We start from the raw sequence: 22,985 nt of genomic DNA, 5'->3' as shown, positions 1-22,985 counted from the left end.
AGTACACACCCAGCCCCCTCTTCCCATCTCTCCTTTACACTCCCTTCCCCCTACAACATCCCTGCATGCAAGCGCCTGTGCAGTCGGTGTACAGCTATTCGTGATCAGCCCCAATATCCCTGCATTTGATTACCCTCCAACTCTCTTCTTCTGAATTGTACAAACACAGGAGAACACAGAAGAGAAAACAAGAGAGGTAGGTGGATAGAGAGAGCGAGAGAGAGAGGGAGGGAGGGGGAGGTAGGTAGGGAGAGAGAGAGTAGAGAAAGGGACTGAGACGTTGCCTGGGGGAATTTCTTCCTCAGCTGTTGCCTCAGCGCCTCCTTTGTGTCTCTGCATTCTGCAGGTGGTGTGTTGATACAAATTACTCGGCCTGTTTGCTCCTGCTACTGCTATCCCCGGCAATTTCGTGAAGACCAAGGTTGCGGCTGTATCAGAGCGATTATTTCAATGCAACAATTGGGGTCCGCGGCAATCATTCCGTGGAGGTTCTTCTCTCTACACATATCCCCCGCTCAGGACTCCCCCTCCACACACACACACACACACACACACACACACACACACACACACACACACACAGACACACACACAAACACACAGACACACATACCTCAAAGAGTCCTAACCCATCTCAAACATTGTTTTATCTCGGCTCAGTCAGTATCTCTAAAAAAGATCGCTCCGGTTTCAAAGGCCTTTCAAGTGGCTATCATTTCCATGCTCCACCCTACCATTTCTCTTCCTTTACTCTTTTCCAGTGACCAATCTTCCCTCGCTTGTTCCATTTAATTTCTTCTCCTTTTGTTCATGCATTACACACACACACACACACACACACACACACACACATACCCACACACTCTCTCGCCCTCTCCTTCTCACTCCATCCATCTGTTGCTACCCGAGAGCAATGCAAGACCCTATCTCTCATACTGCCTTTGTTTTCCCTTTTCATCCTTCCTCTCTTGCTCTCTCTCTCTCCCTCTCCGTCGTCTCGTCTCGTCTCTTCTCAAAGAAACGTGTCTTCTTGTACGAAGCCTCCAGCCCTGGCTGTGTGTGTGTGTGTTTTTTTGGTCTCTTCCTCGCCCTGCTTTAAGACTTCCTGTGGGAGCGTTGGGCAGAGCAAGCTCAGCTCACACTGAAGGTCACATTGGGCTTGAAAGGGGAAGGGGGGGGGGGGGGGTCTGCTTTCAATCAGGTTAATGCTCCTCTCTAAAGAGTGAAAGATTGCACACACACACTCACAAACACACATATTCAGAGATACACAAGCACTCACACACAAGCATATACACATAGACATGCAAATACACTTCAAAGCACACACTCACACCCACACATACACATACGAACACACACACACACAGATGCACAAGCACACACACACACACACAAGCATATAACACACACACACACACACACACCCTTCAAAGCACAAACATACATACATTACACACACACACACACACAGACACACACATACAGAAGCACACAAAAGGGGAACCGAGATAAAAGAGACGCAAGAGCTCAAATTCATTTGAGATGCTCTCTTATGGCTCTGGCTTCAGAGCTTAGCGCTGCATATCATATAACTGCCAACTGCCATGCTGCCTAGTGCAAGTGAGGGGATTCATGTCAACATCAATGGTTTCATATAATAATGAAAATACAACACCACTGTGTGACAGTTCGCTCCAGTATAATGTATCCCGCACTGCACTGAGGAAAGCTTCAAAAACACAGCAAATGATACATGCTACCTTTTTCAATTTTTCAAATACAAATAGAATAGTACAAAAAGAAGCCAATCTAATTGTAGAATTAACAGATTACACCAAAAATATACACGTTCGTACACACAAAACACTGATGCTGATAAAAAACATGGTACACCAAGTCCCAAAAAACACATTAAAGCACAAGATGGACAAATAATGAATCTGGATTATCTGTCAATCAGATTACTTAAATTGAATGACCTGGAAACTCAATTTTTGGAGAATAATCAGTGGCAGGGCCCTCCTGGGAAAACACAGTAGCGTGACACACACACACATACATGTAAACACACAAATTACACTAAGCACTACACAAACACTACACGCACATTCATGTAAACACACAAATTAAACTAAACATTACAAAAAACAATCCATGAAACACACACACAAATGCATGATTGTGTGTGTGTGTCTGCTTAAACAGTTAACCCCTAATGCCAGTGGGGCCTTCCACCTGGGAATGAACTCCCAGCGTTAACCAGACCCAGCAGAATGGCTTTACGGTCTGTTTGAAAAATCTAGGGCACACATGAACAAATATACACTTTCTCAGAAACACTCACACACACACACACACACACACACACACACAAACACACACACACAGAAAAATCGCCCTACTGGATGGCCAGGTGGAAAATCCAAACTCACACACAATATGCACACTGACTTAGTGGAATATGCAAGCCCGTAAAAAATCCCTCACACACACACACACACACACACACACACACACACACACACACACACACACACACAAACACACTCACAAACACACACGCAGAGACTAAAGGAGCGTAATATCAAAAACATTTAATCGTGGAGCTCTCAACATGGATTTTCCTAAATAAACAGGCCTTCCAGACCTCGTTTTCCATTACCCCCTCCCCCTCGACTGGGAGAACAGGGTCACCACACACACACACACACACACACACGTAACCATACTCCATATTGGTAGGAGAAGTTGCAGGAGAACTCTGGGTTGGGGTGGGGGGGTAGGGGGGGGGCAGTGGGGCTGAATTTGAAAACCACCTGTGTAGAGAGCCTTGACTCTGACTCCAGCTGTTGGGAGGGAGGCGTTTTTCAAGGCTCTATCGTTGCCTTCGCTGCCACTCTGACAGGCCGGGCCTGCGGATGAAACAGAGACTCATGCCGCTCATGCATTAGGCATGTGTAGCACAGGATGCCGCTTTAAAACCCTTCCATTTAATAGGAAATTGCCTGTGGCATACAATAAATGAGTTTCACCAGTGGTCCCTTTGTGCAGAAGAATGAATTCATGCTGGCCTTGCCATCTCTTTTTCTCTCTCTCACACCTGTTGCTAGGGGGCCAAAACTGGCGACAGGAGCTGAAGTTATGAAGTCGGCCTTTTCTGAAAATCGATCGCGACAGGGAAATTAGCATTGCATACCACCTGAGCTTTTGTTTTTGTGTTTGGGAGCCAGGTGCGTCTGTGTTTGTTTGTGTGTGTGTGTGTGTTGACCTCCAGCATTTTGATGTGTCCTGTGAGTCACTCCAAAGTGTTTGCCACATCAGCACTGACTACTTCAATCAGGCCTGGTGCGGCGTGGGCCTCGATTGGATGTGGCATGTGGCAGTAAAGCATCTCGAAAGGTTGCCGTGGAGACTTAAGTGCCTCTAAAAGCTGCAAGCACTGAACCTTAGGCCCCTTTTAATGCTGACATCTGCATAAGGTCAATCCCCGAGCCGTAAAAATAGACCCAAATAAGGGCTCCGCGGGGCGGCTCTGCTGGCGGGGATGCATGCTCCCTTTGTCCCGAAAACAGCACTTCTGGGTTGACCTTTCACCCCTGACACCCTCCCCTCCCCTCCTTTCCACCCCAACAAATCCTGCCACAAATTACTTGAGGGGTCATGATGGATGAACTCAGATTAGCTCACTGTCCGGCAAGTCGTATCGTCTCTAAGTCCTACCCTATTATCTATGGAGGACAGAAAAGTCCTCCCCCACCCAAAGCCCCCAGTAATTCCAAAATGCAGAAGTGAATTTAAATAAATTCAGGGAACAGAGAATTTAAAGTGAGTTTTCACAAGTTTAAGTGCCTTTAGCTGCTTTAGCTCTCTTTGTCATGGCAATGAGGCTCACTGGCGAGTCTGAGTTGAAGCTGAGTCACCTGCGCCAATACACAGACAGGGGCACACGCACACACACGCACACACACACACACACACACACACACACACACACACAGACACACAAAGAGTAGAGCAGCTCGTCGCAAAGCTTTTGCCCGTGAATTGATCTCCCTTTTGGCAGAGAGAAGTGCTTGGGGCGCTGCTCATTATTATTCCTCCAACTTTGCCAGGGTGCTTGGAAGACATAAAATACTCAGCACCTGGTGTCAACGCTGGCAGACGCCGAGCTCACCGGCAACTAGGCCAGCCTGGGACAGTACACAACACTCCATTACCCTGACTACACAAATTGAATGCAGGGTGAAGCGAGGGAAGGAGGGTCTGTGTTCATGTGTGTGTGTGTGTGTGTTATGGAGAGAAAATGAGTGTGCATATTTTGAAGCTTTAGAGAATTTGACTTTGAGTATGTTAATGTGATGGAGAATGAGAAAGAGTTTGCGTCTTTGTGGGTGAGTGTGTGTTCATGCATGTTCATGCGGTAGCAGGAGGTGTGTGTTTGAGTGAATGACACGTATGACATTTATGTGCATATGTGTTTGCGCAAGCTTGCACGCATGTGTTTATGCATACAGAGCATGTGTATTCCTGCCTAAGGAGGAGTGATTGTGTAAACTTAGACAGGGACAGTGTGTTCTCCAGCATGCAGTTATATGTGTGTATGTGAGTGTGTGTGTGTGTGTGTGTGTGTGTGTGTGTGTGTGTGTGTGTGTGTGTGTGTATCATCATGTTTACACAAGTGGGAAGATCTCGCACTAATGCTCGAGCTTCGGTGGAACCCTTTCCACAACAAGCCCCGCGGCAGAGTGAGGTTTATCTGAATATTTCCCTCATAAAAAAAACGAAAGCCAAACAAATCCCGCACGCAGAAACGCCCACTGATAAAACGGCATCGTTCCCACAGGCCCTCATATGCGCCAAACCCGAACCCCCTCCCTCCTCAACCACCCCCCCCCCTCACCTCCACCCACCACTCCTCCCCTCCTCCATTTTGATCTATCCCTTTTTTTCTTACTTTGCCCTTCAGCCTCACATCTCTCCCTCTGCCTCTCTGAAGATAAGATAAGCATCAAAAGAGATGGTCGCAATAAACCAAGAGACAAATCAAGCCTCTGTCCCCTTTGTGGGACAACTAGTATCAACAGGCTGCCCGAGCAGGGCCCTGAATAAATGACGACCAGCCAGATCTGTTTCACTCAGGGGGTGGTGGACTTGCTCGTGCCCCGCGGAAACAAAAGCACCAAGCCGATTCACCTTCACTCCCACACGGTGATATTTAATGCCTATATAGCAGCAACGGCAACAACAGACTTACAAGCAAAACCCACGCTGTTTTTCCTCTCGTTTGTGAGAAGGCATTGGCGTTAACCTTGCTCTCTGGCCTTTGCCTCCATAACAACAGCTCCCAAATGTATTTGGGATGGTAGTGAGTGAGTGAGAAAGAGAGAAGGAAATAAAGAAGGGAAGAGTGAGAGAGAGACTGGATGAGTTGGATGGTAGTGAGTGAGTGAGAAAGAGAGAAGGAAAGAAAGAAGGGATGAGTGAGAGAGAGTGGATGAATTGTACCAGTGGCAATGATTTTCCCAGCCTGTCAGGCAGGCACCCACACCCAGGTGACTCCGGGGCGAGGTGATCTCATGTGTTTGCCCACTCGTGCGCATACACACACACACACACACACACACACACACACACACACACACACACACACACACACACACACACACACACACACACACACGTCCCCTGTGGAGCAGCACGTGGCTGGGTGGTGTAATGAGATAATGCCTCTCACAAGGCTACTGTAGCGCCGCCGCCACCACTGCTGCCCCCGCCCCGGCAGCAGCTCATCTCCAGAGGGCTGATGGGCTCATCATCATCGCATGCAGAGGCCACGCAGAGGCCTACACACACACACACACACACACACATACACACACACACACACACACACACTGAATGTCTTTCTCTCTCTCCTGCCCTCAAATACACACACACACACACACACACACACACACGGAGATGGGAACAACGCACATACACATTTACATTCACATACTATCTGTGCACACACATATACACAGACAGACAGACAAAGGCCTGTCAAAGGCAAATGTGTGCCTGACTGTGTGTGTGTGTGTGTGTGTGTGTGTGTGTGTGTGTGTGTGTGTGTGTGTCTGTGTGTGTGAGAGAGAGTGTGTGTGTGTGTGTGAATAAGGAGACTTAGAATTGGGAGAGAAAGGGTAACAGGAGGCAAAGAGGACAAGGAGCAGACAGACCGCGAATGAATTTAAAGTGTGACTTTTAGAGAAAGAGAGAGAAGAAATGAAGACAATCAAGAGGCAGAATAAAGAAGGTGACATACACACAGACAAAGGGTGTGTATGAGTGGGCGACGGCACAGTAACGGACAGGGGGTGAGAGAGGAACACAAAGAGAGCAAAGGGAAGAGAAAGAGAGAGGGAGAAGAGCAAAGAAAAAGAGAGGCAGAGAGCAAGAGGCCGCCAGAGACTTCAGACACTCTCCGAGGAGCCAGATGAGGTCATTTTTATTAATAACACCCATAACAACAAACAGGCAGTCCCAGAGCTACAAACACACACACACACACACACACACACACACACAGACACACACACACACACACACAAGGAGGTACACACACATGCATACACATACACATAAGCACATTCAAACACGCCAACACACACACAGGACACAGACGCTGGCTGTCTGAGCCGATGCAGCCCCAGCGTGTCCCTGGCTGCCTGATGCTGGCAGGGCACGGGGCTGTGTGCTCCTCTGCCATGCCCGGAGGATCTGTCAGAGAGCAGCCGAGCAGAGAGAGCCCAGGGAGGAGGCTGGAGCACACGGGCTATGAGGAGCTGCTCACTCTATACAGATAGAGGTGATGGTGCTGCTGGAGGTAGCTATGTAATGTGTGTGTGTGTGAGAGAGCCTGGGTGTCTGGGCGGGCATATGATGGTTGTCGGGGAAAGAGTGTGTGTGTTAGTTTGGGTTCAAGCCCATGTGTGTGTGTCAGCATGTCTCTATGTGTGTGTGCACATCAATGTGACTGCTTGTGTGTGTGTGTGTGTGTGTGTGTGTGTGTGTGTTTGTGTGTGTATGTGTGTGTGTCTGTGTGTGTGTGTGTGTGTGTGTGTGTGTGTGTGTGTGTGTGTGGTTGGAGATTTGTTGGTGCTGACGGGAGCAGAGGGGGCAATCTTCTTCCCTGCTCACCTGAGGAGGAGCTGCTCAGTCAGGCGAGCCGTGAGGGGAAGCAGGAGTGGAGGTGTGAGACAGAGAGAGTGGGAGAGAGAGGAGTGAGAGACAGAGAGAGAGAGAGACATAGAGTGTGAGATAGAAAGAGGACTGAGAGAAAGAGAGGCGTTAGAGAGAGAGAGTGTATGCTCATGTGTGTGCATATGCATGTATGTGTGTATGCCTGACCTTGTGTATGAGGGTTAGAGACTTTTTTGTGCATGAGTACATGCATATGGCTGTGTGCAAGTGTGTGTGTGAACACATGTATATCTGTGTGTGTGTGTATGTGAGTGTAGCAGCTGAGCATAGCAGGACACCCCTCTCAGCTCATCATCCTCAATAACCCTCAGACATCAAAGTGGTGGTTAGGCTTCCGTCATCCCACACTAAAAGCCCCTTCACCCCCCAGACCCCTGCACCAGACAGCTGCAGATCTGGGCAGCATCTGAAAGCCCTCTCTGCCTCCCCCCATCAGCTAGCTGCTGTGTGGTGTGGTACGGTGTAGTGTGGTGCGGTGCGGTGTGGTGTGGTGTGGTACTGGATCCGGATCCGGAGGTGCCTGCGGCGCGCTCACAAATGGGCCTTTAATGGAAAAGTAAGAGTAGCCGAATTGGACAGAACAGGGAGTGAGAGAGAGCCATCTCTTTAAGCAGATGTGATCACGGCCGTTTCTCACCCCGCAGGGCCCTCTTCCCTAATTCACTTAGGGCTTTCCATCAGCCCCCCCCCCCCACCCCCCCTCTCTATCCACCCACCCACCACCGCCCTAGCAATCCGCTGCCGCCAGCTCCATGGCCGCTCCTACCAAATGCAGTTAAGTGTAGTGGCACCTTTTAAATGCAGTCCAGGTTGGGAGGCGATCGATTCAGCACTGAGAGTGCTTAGCCCGTGTGGGGTGGGGGGAGGAGGGGGGGTGAGTGGAGGGTGATCCCAATAAAGCCCCATCTTTTGCATTTAGATGTAATAGATATGTGAGGGCCTGGTCGAGTGGGGTTGGTTATTACTGTGAGCCAAATAAAGGATTAAGCTGAAGTGCTTTCCGTTTTTTTGCCGCTTTGTTTTTGGAAAAATGGAAAAGATGAAATTCACATTTTCCGTGGCCACGGTAGCAAGACGAGACGGGCAAGTGGCGAGAGGCGGCAGCCAAGGTGGCGTGGCAGACACACACACACACACACACACACACACACACACACACACACACACACACAAACGCTCATACACCCACACACAGCGAGACTGCGGAGAGACTCTGTTCATAAACAGTGGGGAGCTGTGGCTCAGAGATGGCCTGTGTATGTGTGCCACCAGCCAAACACCACAAAGGCCCCATCACACACAAACCCTGACCTGCTGCTCACCTGCACCTGTGACTCCACACAGGCAGAATGAGAGAAGGGGAGAGAGAAAGTGTGAAAGAAAGAAAGAAAAAGAGAAAGGTCGGTAGGGAGTGATACCACAGAGAATAATGCCAATATCTGAGAGAGGCCGAAAGAAAGGAGAAAGACTGAGACAATAAAGGATCCTACAGATGTGATAGAGAAGAAGAGATAAAAGGGGATGAGAGAAGGGAGAGAGAGAGAGAGAGACAGGTGGCCACAGTGCCACATTCTCCCCTATGCCAATAAATCAATAAATCAGTTCCAATTACATCTGCACAGGGCTCACATACTAAATCATTCCATCATTCTGTCTTTATCTGGCCCTAGGAGACAACAAACCACCGCCTCAGGTGAGCCTACACTGCCAACAGCTTAGCTCTGTGTGTGTGTCTGTGTGTGTGTTTGTGTGTGTGTGTGTGTGTGTGTGTGTACGCACTGTGTGTGTGTGTGTGTGTACGCACTGTATGTGTTTGTGTGTGTTTGGTTGTGTGTGTGTACAGTACAGTGCAGTACAGTACAGTACACTAAATGCCTTGTGTCTCTCTTGTGTTCATGGAAAGACGCCTTGCAGTCTCCTTGCCTGCTGTCTATGTGACTCAGTCTTGCGGTGAGTAGAATCACCGTTTCACAAACGACACACATGAACAAACACACACACACACACACACACAGAACAAAACAACTGAAACCACCTCACACATAAACTTGTCATGACTAAACTGCAGGCAGCTGTGTGGCACTCAAAGAGGAGAAGAGAAGAGAAGAGAAGAGAGGAGTCACAAAAACAATGCGAGGAGTCATTTTAAAACCTGGTGCACAGCCGCCTCTGTGAGGAACCCGCTGCATGGCTTATATGCGTTACAGTGGGCGTAAGGAAAGCAATTAGTTGATTCAGATGGAACAGAAGATTTAAGTGCACGAGGGAGACAAGCACAAAGCGGCGCTCTTCATAAACAACAAAGCACCAACAAATGACCGGAGCCCCGTCACAAGTACGCCAAGTGCGCAGACAATACAGCATTGTTAATAAGGAGAGGAGAGCAAACCACATCAAAGTGTGAAACACACACACAAATACACAATCTGCAGAACAAAGTAGATGCCCATACAGCAGTGAATGGCATATCTAAACTCACACACACACACACACGTACACACACATACATAAACATGCACACACACAGACCGATACACATTTAAATGCATATGCATGTGCTCAATGGGCCCCACCCATGGCAATCCAGCAGCGAGGTTGACAGCCTTCCACACAAACATGTATACAAAACACCAGGACACACACAGATACACATACTGACACAACAGCAGCCACACACACACACACACACACACACACACACACACACACACACACACACACACACACACACACACACACACACACACACACAACACACACACACACACACACACACACACACACACACACACACACACACACACACACACACACACAAACACACACACGCACACATTATACTTAGAGGCACACATAATGTAGATGCGAACACACTCCTACACAAATAGCCACACAGCCACACACACACACACACACACACTACACTTAGAGGCACACACAATGTGCCTATACACTCCCACACAAAATAGCCATACAGTCACACACACACACACACACACACACATACCAATTTAATTAAAAAGCAATTAATTAAATAAGTGCTCTCACGAAGGGAAACAGAGACACAAATGTGAGGAATTTCACGCTGGCATATTAATCCCGGTGTGAGAATGGACGTGGTACTGGGGGAGCGGAAGAATGGGCAATTTAAAAGCCAGCACTAAATGAATGCACTCACTTTAACAGGTCTGCCCCCCCCTGCCTCTCAATTCCCCACACCACAGACAGGGAAAAAATAAAAAAGACAGAGAGGGGGGGGGATAGAAGAAAATGGAGAGAGGTAGAGATTGTTATTAGTTTATAGCCATCATCAGTCTTTTTTCATTCTATCTTCCTTGTGGTTGCTTCAGCAACACGAATGTGCTCACTCTGCCATGGCAAAAACGCTTATTCGTAATCTGAGAGAGGAAAACAGACCAGGACGAGAGAGAGAGAGAGGGAGAGGGAGGGAGGGGGGTGTAAGGGAGAAGGGAAAGCAGGAGACAGGAGATGGAAAAGAGGGACTGAAAAGCCTAGAAGAGGAGAGGAGACGAGACGAGACGGAACTAAACGATACGGGAGAGATGGAGGGTAGTGAGCTTCAAGACACATCCTTCTCTTTCTCAGCATTTCTCCTCTCCCAGTCCTTGTCCCTTCTTCCCCCGCTTCTCCTTAGAGAGACACCTGATTGATTCCGTGAAGCGTGGAGACACCAGGCTTAAGCGATGGTATGTGTATAAGAGGGTGGGGTGGGGTGAAGGGGGGGGGCACAGACAACAGCATCTCTCCCAGCGACTGCAACAGCTCTGCCCAGGGCAGCGAGGGCTCCACTGACAAAAGAGAGCCATAATAAAACCAGTTTGCCTTTCTCTGGCTGCTATTTTCTCTCTCTCTCTCTCTCTCTCTTTTCAAATGGGACTTTGCTTAATAGGCACAAAAATAAGCTTCTAGATAAACTGTTCCATATGCTGCTCGTGAGTTTGTGTGTGTGTGTGAGCGAGAGAGGGAGGGAGGAAGGGGGGAGAGGTGAGGGAAGGAGGAGGGGGGATGTGAAGGGGGCAAGAGGAGCAAAAAAAAGCAGCCGGCACGTGGAGAAGGTCTATTACAAATACACAAGGGCGCGCGGAGAGGGGATTGAGTGTAGAAAGAGACTTTCAGGAAGAGAGCGAAAGAGAGAGAGAGAGAGAGAGAGAGCCTGTTGGAGATAGAGAGAGGATTTTGCTGTGTGTATGGTCCTCCTTTATCTCTCTTAGGTTATGGGTTTTGGTGTTCTCTTTCTCTCTCTCTCTCTCTCTCTCTCTCTCTCCCTCTGTTCCTCCTCTCTCCCGCTTGTCTGCCCTTTATCTGTCAGTCTTTCTGCTTGACATAGCCTCTCAGATTTTAGCTTGACTCTCCAATCTATCTGTCTTCTTTCTCTCTCTCCTTTTTTCTGCATGTATGCCTTCACCACTCGCTCTACCTCTCTCTCTCTCTCCCCCATCTCCTCTCTCTCTCTCCCTCCCTCCCTCCGTCTGAGACAGACCGAGTGCAGCGGGCTGGAAGAGAGCGGCAGGGGGTCTGGCGAGTGCAGCCGGCAGGGGTCAGAGGTCGTGCTGCTACAGGGGGTGGTGGCGGGCTGGGGTGTGGTGCAGTGTGATGGGGTGAAAACAGTCACTCTTTTTTTTGAGTCCTGCCACCAGCCCAACGGCCCCATCAACAGGCGCGCCATTGTACATGGCCCAGCCCTCACCAGGCTGCTGCTAATGGTGCCAGAGCTCCACGCAGGCAGTTTAGCCTCCCGCTGACTCAAACAGAAAGAAGAACCACAGAGAGAAAGAGATGGAGAGATGGAGAAAGGAAGTTAGATAGACACGGAGGAGGGGAGAATGATGTAGGGATAACAGGATCATAGCCTATGGAAAAGAGAGGAAAGGAAAACTTGAGGGGAAATAGTGATACATAGATAGATCATAGATGAATAGATAGAAAAATTGATTAATTGATTGATTGATATTAAGAGTGTGAAAATAAAGAATAGATATCGAAGTGTTATAGATTCCAGATCTATATAGAACATATCATCTATACAGAATAAAATAAATAGGGGTGAATGGAGAAAAATATGAAAGATATGGAAAAAGGAATGGAAAGAAAGAGAGGAGAGAGGGGAAAGAGAGAGAGACGGTGCTAAGCCACACCCAGGAAACGTGTTGTCTGAGTGCAGTGGTAGTGGGGAGGCTTTGCTAGCTTTCATGTTTCTCAAGGACGAGACGGTGGAAGTTTTCAGCCTGTTTCCCTCCCCAGGGGGTGGGCATTAGCTCGATTTAAGACCACCTCCTCTTCCCCCTCCCACTGGATCCACTCCAGCGCTCAATGCCCCTCTGGCTAACACTCTTTTTATTGTTGTGTTTTGCTTAATTTTTGCACACACACTGTGAGTGTATGTGTGTGTGTTTTCATGCATCTATTTCGTGTGTGTGTGTGGGGGGAGGGGGGGATTTCATAATGTGAATGCATATGCACTGGCTAGTGTGCCCTTGTGTATGAATATGCATGGGAATGCACTCATTTGCCACAGTGTGTATGCACATGTGTTAGTGGGGTAGTGTGTAAATTTGCTTGAATGTGTTCTTTTATGTGTGTGCGTGTGTGTGTGTTGGTGTGTGCCCCCAGCGCTTCCTGCCGCTATCAGCCAGGCGGCACAGTCACACGGGAAAGCTCTGAGTGTGTGTCTGTGCGCACGAGGAAAACAAAGCCGAGGAAAAAAAGCTGTAATAAAAACAAACGGTGATGCTCAGCTGGGGGAGAACGCACTGGCCTCCCGCTGCTCATCCGCACGCACCGGCCACCGCAGCAGCCCAGCCTCTGCAGACCCCACCGGAGAACCCGTGTAGCGTGAACGCAGTCAAACTCACACACACTCACACACACACATACCTTCAAACACTGATGCGTACACACAAACACATGCACACATTCGAACACAGAGATGAAAACACACATACAACTTCAAAAACACACAAACAGACACACACATTCAAACACAGAGGCAGAAACACACATACAACCACATACACACACTCAAACTCAAACAAACACACAGATGCACTCACAGCTTTGTGTGGATGCTACACCGACATGACAACCGTTTTTTCCCCAAAAAAGGCACAAAAGAAGCTGAGAATCTCTCTGAGCATTAAAGGACTGATTCTGCTCAGATTTTACAAATTGAGTGAATGATGTCTGTCTTGTCTGGAATGCGCTAATTAAGCTGATGTTCGATAAATAATTAGAGCCTAATTGGAGCGTCACATCTGTTAAGGCCAGGACTGGAAACACGTATTCCTTGCCTAACAGTGATTGGGCACACATATTTTTGCAGCCCCAAACCCCCTTTTTTGGGGGGGGGGACACTCTTACATAGAGACTTGTTGGCAAACTACTCACACAAAGGAAATCATGGAACAACCAATTTAATCCAATCCAGGTTTCACCTGCTGCGGCAAAGCAAGAAAAGCAAATGTAGGCAATCAAAAGGCTGACCTGGTTATAGGCTGGGAGTGGCACATCTCTGGCTGAGGGGGTAACCAAGCATTTCCCAAACAGCACACATCAACAGACACACACACAGAGACTCACACATCTGTAATCATGAATGACCGATTGGTTCTTTTTAGGAATACCTTTTCACATTGTGCTGTGTTGTTTCGCAGTTGATTTGCACATGACTGTAGACATAGACTGAAGACTAAGTACAAAAGAAACATACGCATTACATCCAACTGTGTGCATGGCTTTGCTTCATATATGCACAGTGCCCTAACACACCCACATGCCGGTAAACATTCCATCAGTAATCGACACACAGAAAAACACATACATCTTACCTCTTGCTTGTGCACATATATCCGCACACACACATACACACACACACACACAAACACACAAACACACACACACACACACACACACACACACACACACACACACACACACAACACCCAGTTCAAGAAATCTCTACACCAGCCTTCAGGGGGGGACCGGCGAGCAGCAGATGGTCGATACTCGTAACAAGCAGACGGCCTCCACCTTTCCACTGCTCTATATTTTCCATATGTGAGCGCATGTGACAACAACCAGCAGCATGAGATAGACTGACTAACAGGACTCATTTCAGGCTGAGGTGATTGTTTCCACGCCTCGGCGCTCTGCCTAAAAGCCTTGGGGTGTTGGGGCAAACCCCAGGAGACAGTGCTCACACTGTGGGGAGCTCCCTCCATCTATGCAGGCAGAGAAAATAAGACTCCGGGATGGAACCGATGAGAACCGGGAAGCCACCCGGCTCCTTCTGGACAAGAGGAGTCCACGGTGGGTGTGTGTGTGTGTGTGTGTGTGTGTGTGTGTGTGCACATTAGGGGAGGTTGGTTGGGTGAGTGCATTTCTGCATGTGTCTGTCAGCTGTAGAGAATACATCCACACTTTGCAGCACTGTGTCGATGTGCGATTGGGTGCATTTATGCGTGTGAGTTTGTGTGTGTGTGTGTGTGTGTGTGTGTGTGTGTGTGTGTCTGTGTGCGCGTGCGTGTGTGTGTGTGTGTGTGTGTGTGTGGGTGTGCATGTATGTCTTTCTCTCTCTGGCTCACAGCTGCGCACACATTGCAGCCCCTCTCCGGCACACGTGCATACAGACCTCTGGGAGGATGTGCTAAACAGTGGACAGCTACTCCAGGATCCCCCTCTCCCCCTCGTCCCTCTCCCTACAACCCCAGACCCCCTGATCTGTCCCCTCCATCTCCCCTCTACCGCGCTCTTAAAACCACTCAGGCCTCTCGCATCCCACCTCTCCAACCAGACACCCTGCTGGGTCCATACTCAGCCCAACCCCCTGCTGTCTCAAAACAGACACACACACACACACACACACACACACACACACACACACACGTGCACGCACACACACATACACACATGCGCACACAAAACAGATGACCCATCTGCCGGAGCTCCTTTTGCACACATACACACACACACACACACACACACACACACACACACACACACACACACACACACACACACACACAACCTCTGGCTAACTGCAAAGACCATCACAGACTCAGCCCCATAACAGCCAAGCTGGTGGATGTGCAAAGGACCTAAAGGAGGACTAGCTCCCTCATTACACACAGAGATGGAGGAGACAGAGAGAGAAACAGAGGGAGAGAGAATGAGAGCGAGAGATGTTGAGAGAGAGGCGAGAAGTGGAGAGGAACCAGGAGAGAGAGGTGATAAGCTGAGGAAAATGAATTACAGCTGGGAGAATGAGATGGAGGGAACATCTGAGAAAATTGGATAGGTGAGAAATCAGGATAAGAGAGAGAGAAAGATAGAGAGAAAGAGAAAGAGAGAGAGGAGGACTGAGAGGTAGGACAAAGAGATGGAGGGAGAAGGAGAGTGAGACAGAGAGGTAGTGGGAGTGAGAGAGCATGATAAGCATGATGTCATCCAGGCACATTCAGTTAACACAATACTGTATCACCGCCTGGCTCTTGGTCAAGCTCTAATTATCTGCTGAGCATTAAGTAACCTCCCCCCCCCCCCCCCCACACACACACAGCCAGGCAGTTGGGTGAGAACACAGAGCAGATCACTGACTGACCAAAGCCATGCACGCATTCAGACGCCACTCACAACCTGAGATAACACGAACACCGACGCTGCACAGCATTGCACGACCCCAACATGGGGAGGCAGGCACAGAGAGGCAGTGTAGCAGGTGATTAGCTGCCCTACAGCGGATGATGACAGACTGCAGATATTTGCCATAGTGACTATCTGAGCACGCCCGGGCCAGGCCAGGCCAGGCCTAGCACGGAAGAGCACCCTGGCGCGGCGGCGGCCACAGCTGAGCGCTAACATCTGCTCCCCCCGCTTTGCTCAGGGGGTCAGCGCTTTCTCCAGCAGCTGCCATGTGCCATGTCATGGGTGCTTCGCTCAGAGCCATGACTGCCTCATCCAGCCATTCCAGTCAATGAAGGGGACTAGGGGGGTGGGGGGAGGTGTGGGGATGAAGGAGGGAGACACATCCACATCGTGAGGGTGTGCCAACACACCTCCCCCGTCTGTGTGCTAGCTGTCCACTTCAGTGTGAGGAAGGATGTGGCTCCATTGTGCTCGCAACAATGAAGAGATCAACCCCAGCAGGAGCCAAATTTGACTCTCAATGGACAGTTTCACATGTGGGCAGAGGAGCTGAGAGAGCTGGCCATCGCTGTCACTTCCTTCCCCCCAAAGTGCCCCAAGTCCATCACACATGCTCGCAGGAAGACCACATTTATGGAGGGGTTATCCTGGTAAGATGGCATTGTAAGATCGTTGGGTTGAGTCTGGTCACAGATACTTTCCAATATCACATGCCCAGTTTGGCGCACACACATATACATGCACACACACACACACCCACAGACACACGCACGCACACACTAGAAACTTAGAAGCACACTTCAACAAAATAAGGAACACAGGTACACACATAATACCCACACAGAGCTGGATACTGAGTTTAGAAATAGCTGTTTATCTACAGCATTTCTTTACTGGATCCCCAGACACACATACAAAATGACCAATGTCCATTCGCTGAGCGTCAGTTCGGTCTATTTTGTTTCTCTCTCTCCACTGGTCACGCTGTAATTACTGTAATCACCCAGCTGCAGCTAATACTTACTTCATTACCGTTTGAAGAAAGCTAAAAAGAAAACAGGCTGTGTGTTTCATTCAAGTCGCTTTGAGCAGGATTAGCCTACCATAAAGTCAGCTACAAAAATCACAGCTCTTGTATTATCTTCAATAAAGAGGGCCTTTACAAACACAAGCGAACCCAGATATATGTTATTTCGTCTTTGAGGGAAATATTTATTCTAATCAACAAGGCAGGCGGTCTGTGTCACACTGACAGTTGCAGGTCACATACATATTAATGGAACGTATGTGTGCAGAAAAACAAAATGTATCACTTGCTGTTAACGTGGCACACGTATTTACAGCAATAGTCGGTCTATGCGTTGTGTAGGCTACAGACTAAATGTCGAAAAGGCAAAACATCTGCTCCCCTTTGGTACTTTTGACGTCCAACTGAGTCACCCCTATTTAAATGGTCAATGTATTTTTTAACATCAGTGAGTTCTTCTGATTTGCTTCCAACAAACCGCAGTGCGCTAGGTTTTAGGCCACATTTTCAAATTAAGATAAACTTTCACCAGACAGATTACTTGGAAAAGGCAAATGCAATGGAAAACGGAGGGGGGAAAACTTCAGCAAAGCATACCGCTTTGCAACAGTTGGGGATGTACAACCGACTGACAAGGCTACAGAATCTAGAGTCAGATGGTTTCTTCATTGCCTCGTCCTCTGTTTTTCGGTTCAATTGGAAAACAAATAAACATCGACTCATAATTTCTCAGAATATAAACAACATTCCAGTTCATATCAACAAACTTACCTTTGTGTAGGTAGTGTAGGTACAGTGCCTACTCGCAGTTGTTACAATGTTATATTCAGGTTGTCAAGTCTTTTAGCACAACCGACTCCGTAAAGCACGGAATATCGGAACGCAGTCTTTCGTCGAGCCTAGTTAAGTCCAAGATGGAATAAAACCTTCATTGATCAAAGTTTCCACATTTTCGAACACAAAAAAAACATTTAGTCGTAGCGTCTTTGTCTCCCCATGGTTTCTTTCAAAAACAACGAGGAATCGAGAAAGATGCTGGTGTCAGTTTACATAGCAGAACTCTCTCTGCTCACTCCCCTCGTCAGGTTTTGCCGCTGGAGAGCGCATATAGGATATACATATGATCCAGGTTGACTCTTACATTCGCATGCGCTCAGAAATATCTCCAAAATCCCGGCGCGTTAGAATGATTATACGCAAAATTAAAACCGATAGAATAGGACACGGGCTTGGCGTGGCGCTGGAGAGCCTGTGAAATGTAAACTACTTTCGTTACACTGCAGTGAGCTGCACTCCCCGTGATGAGTATCGCTGTACGTACTAGGGCCAGACCAATACAAAGGCATATCCCCGCCCATACCCCCCTGTCCGGTACCGGGCAACGGGTGCAATCTGATTATCTACGATTTCATCTCAGGAGATTGCATAATTTTAATAATGGTGATGTCAATAACAACAACACTCACATTGACTATTCTGTTAACTGCCATAATATTGTAAGTAGCCCAGGGTTACAAAGGTATGTGAGAGCTAGCGTTTTTAATGGTGATATAAATAAGGGTACATGGCATAAACAGAAATCCTTAGTCTGCTGAAATACAAGTAAACAACAAGATGTGGAGTTATGATTCAAGATTAGGAGGAAAGATTATGAGGGAGACATTCACCCTTTAAATAATCCTAAAAGATTTCAGCACAGTTGGATTAAAAGGGATTGGTGCTAAAAAAAATTAAACTCTTGACCATAGCTGTCTTGTATATGTAAGACCACTGTTTAAAATTCATATGAATACTGATAATAAAACTATACTTAATATGCTGTAGCAATCAGATTATTCAAAGATGATATGATGTCATGAGTTTTTTTTTATAGCCCATAGTAATCCAGGGGAGTGACCTATATTATTTATGTTCAAAACAATATAGAAGTCTGAGCAGACAAGAGTGGAAGATTGCAACATAAATGTCTTTTGTTCCCCCTTAATGTCTCTAATCCACCAATCTAATCGGATAAAATGAGCATCGCCTAGGTGCTCTTCTTTTGATATCACGCTCCAATTGCTGATTATTTTTCACAGATAAACATCTTATGCTGCAACATAACTTAAAAACAAAACAAAACAAAAAAACAAAACAAAACACAGCACTCGCATCACAGGTGCATCTGTTCTTGCCTGTTCAACACTGGCATCCAGACTGAATTAAACAGTCCAGGGTCAAAGGAGAGAAAAAGCTCTCCACTGTGATGTACAGTCCTGGTCAGGTTCCAACCATGAAATGTAAATGAGAGGTAATGGCCAAGACAAATGAAGACAAGCTCCTGTGTGCTACCGTCCAATGTGCCCCACCTGATCCAACAGGGACATCTTTTAAAGGTTCCCAATTATACCCGAGAATGGCGAAATTATCTCCATGGGCCTATTAAGTAAATACTCATTATAATTCAGTGGTTGAATGCCCCTCTGGAGCTGAAGCAGCACTAGTAGAAGCCCTTGTCAGCCAAGGTGAAGCACATGAATGAAACATTCTTGATGTGCTGTATAGATGTGCTGTATACAGGGCACTGTAGGGTTTTTTGAGTGTGTCGTCATACAGATGTGCTTCAATGCAATTATAACACAATATGGATTAGAATGTTACATAAAACCTCATGGTTAAATTGCTAATTAAATTCTGACTTAAGTCCTTGCATTTAAATCATTTAGGTGCAGGCACAATGGGCACCACTGTCGGTGTGTTGGAAGTTAATTTCATGGGAAATAAATGACTGTGTTTGCATTTTCTGCAACATAACAAGTTGTAGATTATCAAAGGATCACTGGGTATTCCAAGTAATCATTTGTTGGATAAGCCACTGGTAGAAATCGCCGCTACAAGCACAAATAGTGCTGTTTTAAGTCTGGACTTGTCCGATTACTGCCAGCCACTGCCGCAAAGGAATCAAATTGATCAGACTAAGCCTCCCATTCCATCCTGATGCTCACCATCTAGTTGAAGATAGATCAACACAAGATCACCATTCCTCCCTCGAGCCTGGAACATTACACTTGCTGTAAACATCTCCACTGCTTAAACAAAGTAATTGGGCATCCCTGTGAAAGCCCTGCCCTTATCCACCACTGTGAACGTGTCTGGTCTTAGACACAACAAACAGAACAATAGTGGCTGCAGCATTCATTTTTGAAGCGATTGAATGGTTGGTGGGACGGAGAGAGTGTGGTTCAGCAGAGGGAATGATGCCTGGATTAACGTGCTTGATTCTCAAATCAGGTCAGTCTTCCCTGCAACAACAGGGGGATTTGAATTTTATTGATGGGAGCTAAACCTTGAAGAGATTCACTTTTTGAAGCCAGGAGAAAATCCCTAAACGGAAGATCCCGTTACTTGAAATGCGGAATCACAGTTCGGTGGAATTTACCTTTTAGTTTTTTTCTTTCTTGGTGAGGCCAACATAGAGGTTTTTTTTAATCAAGGTTGTGTGTGAGTCATGCTACAGCACGCCCGCCGAATGTGGCGCAGGAGTCTTACAAATGTGGAAACTAGGCCAGGACTCTGAGGTGGGGTAAGACTCATTATGACAAAGTTCAAAGGTCACGTCCCAAGTGTGTGGAAGGCTGCAGGTATGACACCGTTGCTGTGGCTGGCTCCTTTGGCACTGTTTCATTCCGCAGTCTTTACCACACAAAAGACATGGGGGCCGTGAAACACCGCAGCGAGACTGAGTGAGAGGGGAGAGAGGGAGATACGGCAAATAAACAAATGTGCATCCAAACAGTGTCTCATTACAAATCACAGAGCATAATAGCTGCGCACTGGGACACATGCACGTGTTGGATTGCATTCTGCATGGGGAGATTAATTTGGCACGACAGCCAGGTTATACAACGATCTGCTTATTGAAGGCTTCACACTGATTTTGTTGTATCTTTGTGTTTTTGTTTTGTTTCTGTTCTTCCCCATGTTTGTCACAATGTTCTCGTAGTATTATAAATGTAAATGAATTGGCACAGTGGCAATGGAGGGATGGGGGGGGGGGGGGGGGGGGGGGTGCTTTGGTAAACTGGCGGCTAGCTGGCTTAACCTCAGGGTTAGAGGAGGCAACTGCTGCATTTGAAGAAAATCAAAGCCCATTCCCCTGTGAGTAAGCGAGCGGATATCTTTTGATAAAAATCTATTTGCTTTGACCAACCTCCCAACCCCATAGGATTACAGATTAAAGAGGTACACTTATTTTGGAATATAAGGAGGTTGGGTCACTCGCACCGACTTGAAATGTAGATACATCCCTGAACACGTCCTTACACGGAGTGAGATAATTTGAAATGATAAACCGAGTGCTGGTATAATGAAGCTTGTGGATGCTAGCCGCCTCAACAGAATCATCGTTTCCACTTCAATAGGACTCGCCGCAACATTAGCTCTGTGACAGCAACCTGTCTGCTTAAATGATGAGCTGTCACATCGCATTACATTTATATTCCACGTGTAAACACTCAAAGAAACCGACAAGAGGGAAGGAGGTGTTGGGTGGGTGGGTGGGGGGGGCACCAGCACCCACCAAAAAAAATCTTTCATCATGGCGGGAAACCATTTGCATGGAGACATGCACACTGCTGCTATTACATGAGTGATGAGAGCATTCGCACCCTCCTCTTTCTGGCTTGAGGAAGAAATCACAGAGCGGCAGAACACAATTCAATTTGGCCGCTGTGTCTATTTTAAAAACAACGATGGGGCTCAAAGCGAATTCATCCTTGCAAGTGACAGAAAATGAGCACATATGGTAGTTTGCTTTCAATCCTCTGGGACAACATCCCATGTTTACAATTAAAGGGGCGTGCAGAATGAGTACATAAGCACATCGCATTAGCGACTATGAGCTCATTATGAGCAATCACATCTTCAAATTTACTTAAATCGACATATGTCACAAACGATCGAGAGCAATCAATAATTTATAAATAAACACAGGCACACCATTGGGGACTTAGAGGACCCCACAAAGAGACTATCTGACTAGTTTATAGAATCCGACAAAAATCCAACTGGACTGGCTGATTAGTATGGATGAGAGAGAGTCAGATTCCGCTGTACGTGGACTCCAGTGGTGCAGTGCTATGCTAATTTTCCTTCTGATGTAAATGCAAAGTTTTTTTTTGCTGTGCTTGACTACCAGAGAGTGTGTGTGAGAGCGTGTGTGTGTGTGTGTGTGTGTGTGTGTGTGTGTGTGTGTGTGTGTGTGTGCGTGTGTGCGTGTGTGTATGCATGAGTCTGTGTGGGTTGTGTGCATGTGTGAGTGTGTGTGTGTGTGTGTGTGTGTGTGTGTGTGTGTGTGTGTGTGTGTGTGTGTGTGTGTGTGTGTGCGTGTGTGTGTGTGTGTGTGTGTGTGTCTGTGTGAAAGAGAGTGCTTAGTGGCTCCCTGGGGCCACTATTGCTCTGTGGTGTTTCAGGAACAGTGAAAAATGCTGAGGGAGGCAGCCTGGAGACTCTAGGGGCAGCCAGCATCTCTCAGCCTCCAAGCACCTCCTCCCTCTGCACAGCCAGTCAATGGCAGCATCCCTCTGGTAATGAGCCTGCATCCCCACCACACTTCACTAAACCCTCTGGGCCTCTGTTCTAGAAAGTTCTTTGACACACGCGCACATGCACACAACAAATCTAGCCTTGATAGACTCAGTTGACTCCAAAAAGGCAACGAGGCTCACTCCCTAACACCCACACTCACACCCACAAAATAACTTTCGCAAGCAATGTAATTGAAACATTTAAATTGGATGTAAATGATCTCTTAATTTAGAAAGAGACTGAACTCTCTTAAACAAATAGGCAGTATTAATAAGCACATTTTGCTTCCGCAAGGCTCCCTATGTTCTGGGTGTAGGCTGAGGAATGTGTTTACACACACAGCTATTACTGAGCATCAGACTTCAATAGAGCATCTTAGACCTGGTAAAACTGAATTAAAGCTTGGCAGTAAGCTCAAATGAAATTGAATGTGTGATGCTGTGAATATTCAGAGAAGTGCGTCAGTTCCTAGGGTGGAAAATATCTA

At 47.4% G+C, this 22,985-nt stretch overlaps 1 protein-coding gene across 1 annotated transcript in view; it reads right to left on the bottom strand.

The window, feature by feature from the left end:
• The window catches only part of sema4c (sema domain, immunoglobulin domain (Ig), transmembrane domain (TM) and short cytoplasmic domain, (semaphorin) 4C), a 41,544-nt gene extending 23,459 nt beyond the window's left edge, over positions 1–18,085 (bottom strand). Inside the window, exon 1 of the mRNA XM_080852971.1 lies at positions 17,705–18,085. The gene's annotated coding sequence lies outside the window, so the exon portion shown is untranslated. The remainder of the gene's footprint in view (positions 1–17,704) is intronic.
• Positions 18,086–22,985: the final 4,900 nt, after the last annotated feature.

The sequence above is a fragment of the Sprattus sprattus genome (genome assembly GCF_963457725.1).
Source record: "Sprattus sprattus genome assembly, chromosome: 15".
Lineage (NCBI taxonomy): Eukaryota > Metazoa > Chordata > Actinopteri > Clupeiformes > Clupeidae > Sprattus > Sprattus sprattus.
The sequence above is the reverse complement of the archived record's forward strand: the minus strand, read 5'-3'. Positions and strand labels throughout refer to the sequence as shown.